Source organism: Lolium rigidum, chromosome 1, assembly GCF_022539505.1.
Source record: "Lolium rigidum isolate FL_2022 chromosome 1, APGP_CSIRO_Lrig_0.1, whole genome shotgun sequence".
Classification (NCBI taxonomy): domain Eukaryota; kingdom Viridiplantae; phylum Streptophyta; class Magnoliopsida; order Poales; family Poaceae; genus Lolium; species Lolium rigidum.
The window spans coordinates 216,278,935-216,286,694 of NC_061508.1; positions in this window are offsets into that span (position 1 = coordinate 216,278,935).

The window sequence follows — 7,760 nt, forward strand, 5'->3', positions numbered from 1 at the left end:
CCAAAATGCTAAAATTAAAAGAAAACTTTGCCGTGCACTAGCGCACGGCAAAGAGGAGTGTCGCACGGCAAAGGGGCCTTTGCCGTGCGGGAAGCCCTGGGCCGCACGGCAAAGAGATGAAGCCGCACGGCAAAGCTCTCCCGCACGGCAAAGATTCTCTGCCGCACGGCAAAGCCAGCGTGCACGGCAAAGGCCGTGAACTTATCCACTTCGCGGGCGCGTCCAACCACACAATCTCCCCACGCGCGCATCTCTTCCACGACCTGCGCTCCCCTTCCACGCCGCCGCCGCCGCCGCCGGAGGACCTCCCGCCTCCGCCTCCCTCTCCCCGCGCGCGCTGCTGCCGCTCTCCCCTTCCGCCTCCCTCCTCCCTCCCTTGCTGCTCGCCCGGCCCTCCGCCTCCCTCTCCCCGCGCCCGAGCTGCTGCTGCCCCGCGCCATTGCTGCCGCGCGCCCGAGCTGCTGCTCGCCCGGCCCTCCGCCGACGCTGCAGCCGCCCTCCTCCCTCCCCTAGCTGGTGCGTCGGCTGCTGGTGCTGCTGCTCGCGCCGTCCCGCCGCGCGGCCGCTGCCACCGGGCCCTCCGGCCCCTAGCTGCTGCCTGCCCCCGGCCCCCTAGCTGCTGCGTCGGCTGCTGGTGCTGCTGCTCGCGCCGCCCCGCCGCGCAGCCGCTGTGCCCGCGCCTCTCTCCGGAGCCCCGGTCCGGCGACCCTCCCTGCAGGTATGCCTCTCTTCCTCCTCCTTTCTCCGATTTTTTTTGGGCCCTCTAATATAGATATCACAACAATACTAATAAATATATGCATAGAAATATATTCTTAATAACACCTAAATGTATCTGCAAGTAGCATATCAAATAATTTATACATAGTACCTTAAAATTTTCTTTTATAATTCGTTGATGCAAATGCTGAAAAAAAAAATCTGAATGGCAAAATCTATGCATCATCTAAGGGAAGGTAGAGTACAATATATCTCAGGAGTCAGATCGGTTAAATCGGTGGTGTGTGCGCGCGCGACGGGGGGGGGGCCTCAAAAATTAAAACAGATCGAGACCACCGGAGACGAACTGAAAATCAAAATTTCAGAATTAGAGGGGGAAAATAGGAGAAACCAAGAACCCTCTGTTAGCTAGCCCCGCTGTCGCTGATTACGGGCATGCGGATCGATCTTTTTTTTTCTTTCTTTTGCATGGACTCCCGATCACGATCAATGCTCCTTCCTATGGCCATAGGTCTTCCAATTTCATTTGCCTCCGCTAGCTATGTAAAATGTTACTACATATTTGGGCATGTGCTAGATAATCTGCTGTAACCTTTTTCTTTACATATGATAGCCATATATATGCTTGTAAATATTCATTTTTCTGCATTTGCAGACGATGTTTCGAGGTGGACACAGGGGCCGGCGTTGTCGGGGTGCTTGAGGAGCGTTGCTCAGAGGGACCGTTTTACCGGAGGGGATTTTGCCGGAGGGTCGTTGGTCTTCTTCGCCGGCTGTCGATCACGCTTCGAGGGTGAGAATCCATTCGCCTCTCTTGTACCTAGGTTTTTTTTTGTGTCTAGATCACCAAGTCTGTCGCGATACCTAGGCGTCTCTTCCCGACCGTAAGGGTTACACGGATAAATATGCATTAGTGGTCTCGCATATTATGAACCGTAACTCTTACGGCATTTATCGGGACAGCCGGCGGATGCGTAGTTGGGTACGTTCTCCGTGCTCTACCCCGATCCGAGACGAGATTTCGGTAGCGCCTCCCCGTTGTTCTCCGGATGCACACCCCTCTCGGCTTTTTGCCAAGACGTGTATCGGGAGAGCAGCGGGGAGGTGCTGCCGAAATTCTGTCTCGGATCGGGGTAGAGCTGGGAGAACGTACTCAATCTACGGATCCGGCGGCTGCTAGGAGCCCACCTAGTAGAGTTTCAGGTTGATGCACGCGTAAAAAAAAATATGATGCATTTATTCCCTATTTGATATATAAATGCTATGTTCGTCTGTTTTGTTGCTGATTAGAGGATGGATAATCGTGGCTGGATGTACGATGGCAGAATCGGCCGGTGGAACTATACCGATGAATGGGGAGAAAAGACCGAGCAGTTTGTGCATAGGGCATTTGCCATCCCTAGCAGACCTATAAGTGTTTGGTGCCCTTGTAGTAAGTGCGCTAACCGAAAGGCACTGGACAAGGAAACTATGAGTATGCACCTGATCAAGTTTGGGTTCACACCGTCCTACAGGATTTGGACTTACCATGGAGAAAAGGCAAAGAAACGTGCTAGGAAGGAGGTGCGGCAGATTCAACCTAGGGGGAATATGACACTCGGTTTTGATAGGTGCTTAGAAAACTTGGCTAATGGTAATGTGCCTGAAAGCCCTCATGTAGAGGTGGAGACACCTCAGGATGCGGAGACAAGTGAGGACCCGGAGGAAAACACAAAGGAGTATTATGAGGCTCTGTTTGCTTCGCAGAAACCCCTACATGAAAATACGAGAGGTTACCCAACTAGATGCCATCGCTCGCCTTATGGCCTTGAAGTGCCATAGGAACTTGTGCAGAGATGGGTTCGATGAACTTCTGGTCATCGTAGGCAGCCTTCTGCCGAAAGGGCACCTCTTGCCGCAAAAACTTCTACTATTCGACCAAATTGCTCAGTGACCTTAAGATGTCATCTCAGCAGATACACGCTTGTCCAAAGGGATGCATGCTATTCAGAGAGGAGCACGCCGACACAAATTATTGCATCAAATGCAATTCCTCTAGGTACTTTGAGGTAGACCGAAATGGTGATGGTCGAAGAGGCGGACCACGGTTGCCAAGAATATCCTCCGCTATCTTCCAGCTTCTACCGAGGATCCGGCGGCTCTTCATGACCGAGGATACCGCCCAGCGGATGAGGTGGGCCGTGGAAGGAAACAGATACACCGACAAGATGATACATCCGTCGGATGGTACCGCATGGAAGAACTTTGTCAAGAAATTTCCACCGAAAGCGAGGTGACCCGAGGAGCGTAGCGATTGCGATATCAACCGATGGGTTCAATCCATATGGTATGTTGGCTGCGAGTATACGGTTGTTGGCCGGTGTTTGTTATTCCCATGAACCTCCCCCGGCGTCCGCATGAGATCGGAGAACATGTTTGTGTCGATGATAATCCCGGGGCCCAAATACCCGGGTAAGAACATGAATGTGTACCTGGAACCGCTGGTGGATGACTTGGTTCGTGGCTGGGAAGGTCGCGGGATCCGAACATATGACGCATCAAAGAAGGAGTACTTCGATATGTATGTGTGGTACCACACGTCCCCGCATGACCCGCCAGACACGTGCTTTGTTCTCGCGGGTGGTGTACACATGGGAAGTGGCCTTGCCCACGATGCGAGGCAGAGCCGTGACTTTCTTCCGGCTAAACAAGGGAGGCAAGTATTCATGCTTTGATGAAGCTCGACAGTTCCTTGAGCGGAGGCATGCATACAGGAGTGATGTAAAGAGCTTCAAGAAAGGCCGTGTTGTCCGTGGCCCGAAGCCAATTCCGAAGACCGGAACGGAAATCAAGGCCGAGTTAGATGCTCTTAAGCCTAGCCCTGATGGGAATGGTTTCTTGGGATATGGGGAGACACACCAATGGACTCACAAGCCGTGCTTATGGAAGCTCCCTTACTTTGAGTTTCTCGAGCTCCCGCATAACATTGATGTAATGCACACCGAGAAGAATATCGGTGAAGCCATTTGGAGCACGATTGTGGACACCGAGAAGACGAAGGATAACATAAAGGCTCGAATTGATCAAGAAATGTGGTGCGATAGGCCGGAGTTGAACATGCAGCCACCTCATGGTGCCAAAAAACTTGGACTAAGCCACACGCTCCGTTCTGTCTCACAAAGGCCCAAAAAGGGAGGTCTTCCAATGGATGAAGGACTCCTTGTTTTTCCCCGATGGGTTCGCAGCCAACCTGGATGAGGGGTCCGAACATTGAAACGTTGCGAGTACAAGGGCTGAAGAGTCATGACTACCACATATGGCTTGAGCGGATAATGCCGGTGATGATTCGAGGCTATGTCCCCGAGAAGACTTGGCGAGTGCTAGCGAGGTTGAGTTTTTTCTTCCGCCAGATTTGTGCTAGGGAGTTAGACACTAAAGTGATTGAGAAGCTCGGATGAAGAGGCACCCGCGTTGCTTTGCGATCTAGAGAAGATCTTTCCTCCGGGGTTCTTTAATCCGATGCAACATATGATCCTGCACCTCGCGGAGGAATGCTTAAAGGGGGGCCGAATTGGGGCCGTTGGCGGTTTGGTCCCGAGAGAGAAACACAAAAGCTTCGTCAAATGACCGGCAATAAATGCAAGATCGAAGCATCCATAGCCGAGGCAGTCCTGAACGTGGAGGTGGCAAACTTCACCACTAAGCACTATGATCCCAACATTCCCACAAAGCACAACCCGGTCCTCCGTTACAATGCCGCCAACAATGAAGAAGTACCCAAGCTTAGCATCTTCGTGGGGCTTGGTGGCAAGTCAAGTGGCTCGAAGCCGTACGAACGGACCTGCAGGAGTGGACCTTGATCCACTCGTATGTCTTGAACACCATGGTCGAAGTGAAGCCGTACATCGAGTAAGTGCGAACCATTTAGTTATTCGCAAACATTCACTCGTATTTGCGTGGCTAACTCTTCCTCTTTTCATCGGTATAGGCAATTCAAGGCTATACATTGGAAGAATACCCACAGGGAGCCTACCCCGGAAGAATCCAAGCAAATTTTCGATAAGGGCGGCGGTTTCGGTTTTAGTAGCTGGTTCTGTAATTTGGTACTTTTCTATCCCAAATTAGCTAGCACTTCCGACATTTATCGGTCATTTCTCGTTCTAAACTTCTCGTGCTAAACTTGTAGGCAAGAACCGACAAAGAGATGAAGTCGAGCTAAGAAAAATTGCTAGGGGCTTTGACCATTCCGTCGAAGCGTTCAACTCCTATGACGTGAACGGGTATCGCTTCAGACCCATAAATACACAACAAGCCGGCCCAACGCGAAGACAATAAATAGCGGGGTGGTATGTCAAGGTGACGATGGGCTCCATTACTATGGAAGAGTCGAGGGTATATACGAGCTGAATTACGGGTTTCAGAAAGGGCTAAATCCCGTCGTCTTCAAATGTCATTGGTTTGACCCACGTCGGGTGAGAAGGGATCCTGAAATTGGGTTGGTCGAAGTTGAGAGGAACTCTGTTTATAAGGGAGAGGATGTGTCCATTACTACGAAGCCCGAACTGCAATCAAGTCTCAAGTTCTAGCGGATTTCATCGCAGATTGGACTGAAGCACCGGAGGGCACACCTGTGCCGGAACCTGAAGCTTGGGTCATGCACTTTGACGGATCCAAGCAACATCAAGGCTCGGGGGCTGGAGTTACCCTGAAGTCACCAACCGGAGAAGAACTCCGGTACGTTCTGCAGATTCACTTCGAAGCAACCAACAACATGGCGGAATATGAGGCTCTACTACACGGTCTGCGCATCGCTAAGGAAATAGGGATCAAGCACATCATATGCTGCGGAGATTCCGACCTGGTGGCACAACAAGTAGCCGGAACCTGGAACGCCAGAAACTCCGTCATGGCGGCTTACAGAGACGAAGTGGACGAGATCGCCAAGTGCTTCCTCGGATACGAAGTCAAGTACGTCAGGAGAGACGACAACACAGCAGCAGACATGCTGTCCAAGCTCGGATCCGGCAGGAAACCAATTCCGCCTGGAATTTTCCTTGAGCATCTTCGAGTACCCTCAGTGAAGGGTGCAAACCCGGAAAATCCCGATCTGGCAGTTTCTCCGGCTAAGGAAGTGATGGCAGTCATTCCGGCCTGGACTCAGCCGTTCTTGGATTACCTCATCGATCAAAAGTTGCCGGAGGACGAGGTCCACGCACGACGGATCATCGGGCGAGCAAGATCCTACACAATTGTTGATGGACAGCTCTACAAACGAAGTGCAAACGGGGTATTTCTCAAATGCGTCTCTAGTCCAGATGGCATTGAAATCCTCAGAGAGATCCACGCAGGGGATTGCGGGCATCACGCCGCCCCCAGATCCCTCGTTGCAAAAGCTTTTCGGTTAGGATTTTACTGGCTAACAGCAAAAGAAGACGCTGACAAGCTGGTGAAAACTTGCCGCGGTTGTCAGTACTATGCTACCCAACCAAACGCTCCAGCCCAAGAGCTGAAGACCATACCTATCACCTGGCCGTTTGCGGTCTGGGGGCTCGATATGGTTGGTAAGTTAAAGAAATCATCTCCTGGTGGTCATGAATACCTCCTGGTCGCTATTGATAAGTTCGGTAAGTGGATCGAGGCAAAGCCAGTGAGAAAAGCCGATGGTGCTACGGCACTAAAATTTGTTTGTAGCCTCGTGACGAGATTCGGCATCCCACACAGCATAATCACAGACAATGGCACAAACTTTGCGCAGGGAGAACTCAAGGATTACTGCGATGAAGTTGGGATCCGGCTTGACCTTGCATCCGTGGCTCACCCACAATCCAATGGTCAGGTCGAACGAGCCAATGGTCTTATACTAGCCGGAATCAAACCTCGCCTTGAAGAACCGCTGCGCCGCGCAGCCGGAGCTTGGGCTGATGAGTTGGACTCTGTTCTGTGGAGTTTACGAACTACCCCTAACAGGTCAACAGGATTTACTCCTTTCTTCCTGGTATACGGATCCGAAGCTGTGCTCCCCACTGACATCATCCATGATTCACCGCGAGTTTCCGCCTACAATGAAGAAACTGCTGACGAGGCTCGACAGCTATCTGTGGACCTGATCGAAGAAGCTCGGAATCTAGCCGACCAACGCTCCACCATTTACCAGCAAGGCTCCGACGCTATCATAGCCGTCGAGTTCGGAACCGCTCGTTCATGGTCGGAGACTTAGTCCTCCGCCTTCGCCAGGTGAAAGATCACAAGTTGCAAACTCCATGGGAAGGACCCTTTGTCATCAGCAAAGTACTACACAACGGATCCTATTATCTCGTTGATTTCCGGGAACTAAAGGATAGACCTGCCAACTGGCATCGGAAACGAAAACGAGAAGATCCGGGTGACATATACGATGAAACAGATCGTCCCTGGAACATAGCACAGCTACGTCCTTTCCACACTTAGCGCTTTACGCATTACATACCTTGTAATATCTATGATACATGATCAATGAAATAAAGCTTTTGGTTCACTCTTAGAGTCATTTACCTCCTTTAATTTTTCATTTCTGGATCGTGTATGTTTTTTCCGACTAAAACCGCAGAGCTGGATCTTTCCGCCTAGGCGTGTATGAAAGTTGTGATTTTCAAAATCGTCCCTTAGGACGTAAGCTTAAGTTTTCTGGCGGAAATTGTTTCTGTTGCGAACCCATGGATTCCTGGTAGCGACTTCCGGCACTTGGGCTGGGGGCTTGTTTCCGCGGTTATTGACGGATTGCCATTGGGCTTCGTCGCCGCTGGCGAGCGTTTCCGGCTCGGGTTTTCCGGCTCGCGGAAGGTCAAGTGGGCAAGCCGGAAATAATCAACCCAGCACTTGCTTTCAAGAAACAACACATGCAAAATAATATATAAACGGATAGCAGGATAAGTTGTTTCCGCCCACGCATAATTGTTTCGTACCTAGCTACTTAAGAATTTAAGTATTATTACAAACCCACTCTGGGGCCAAAAATGATGCAACTTGTTTCATTGTTCCAAACAGGAGCTCTACTCGGAGTCCTCCTCTTCACTTTGCTGGTA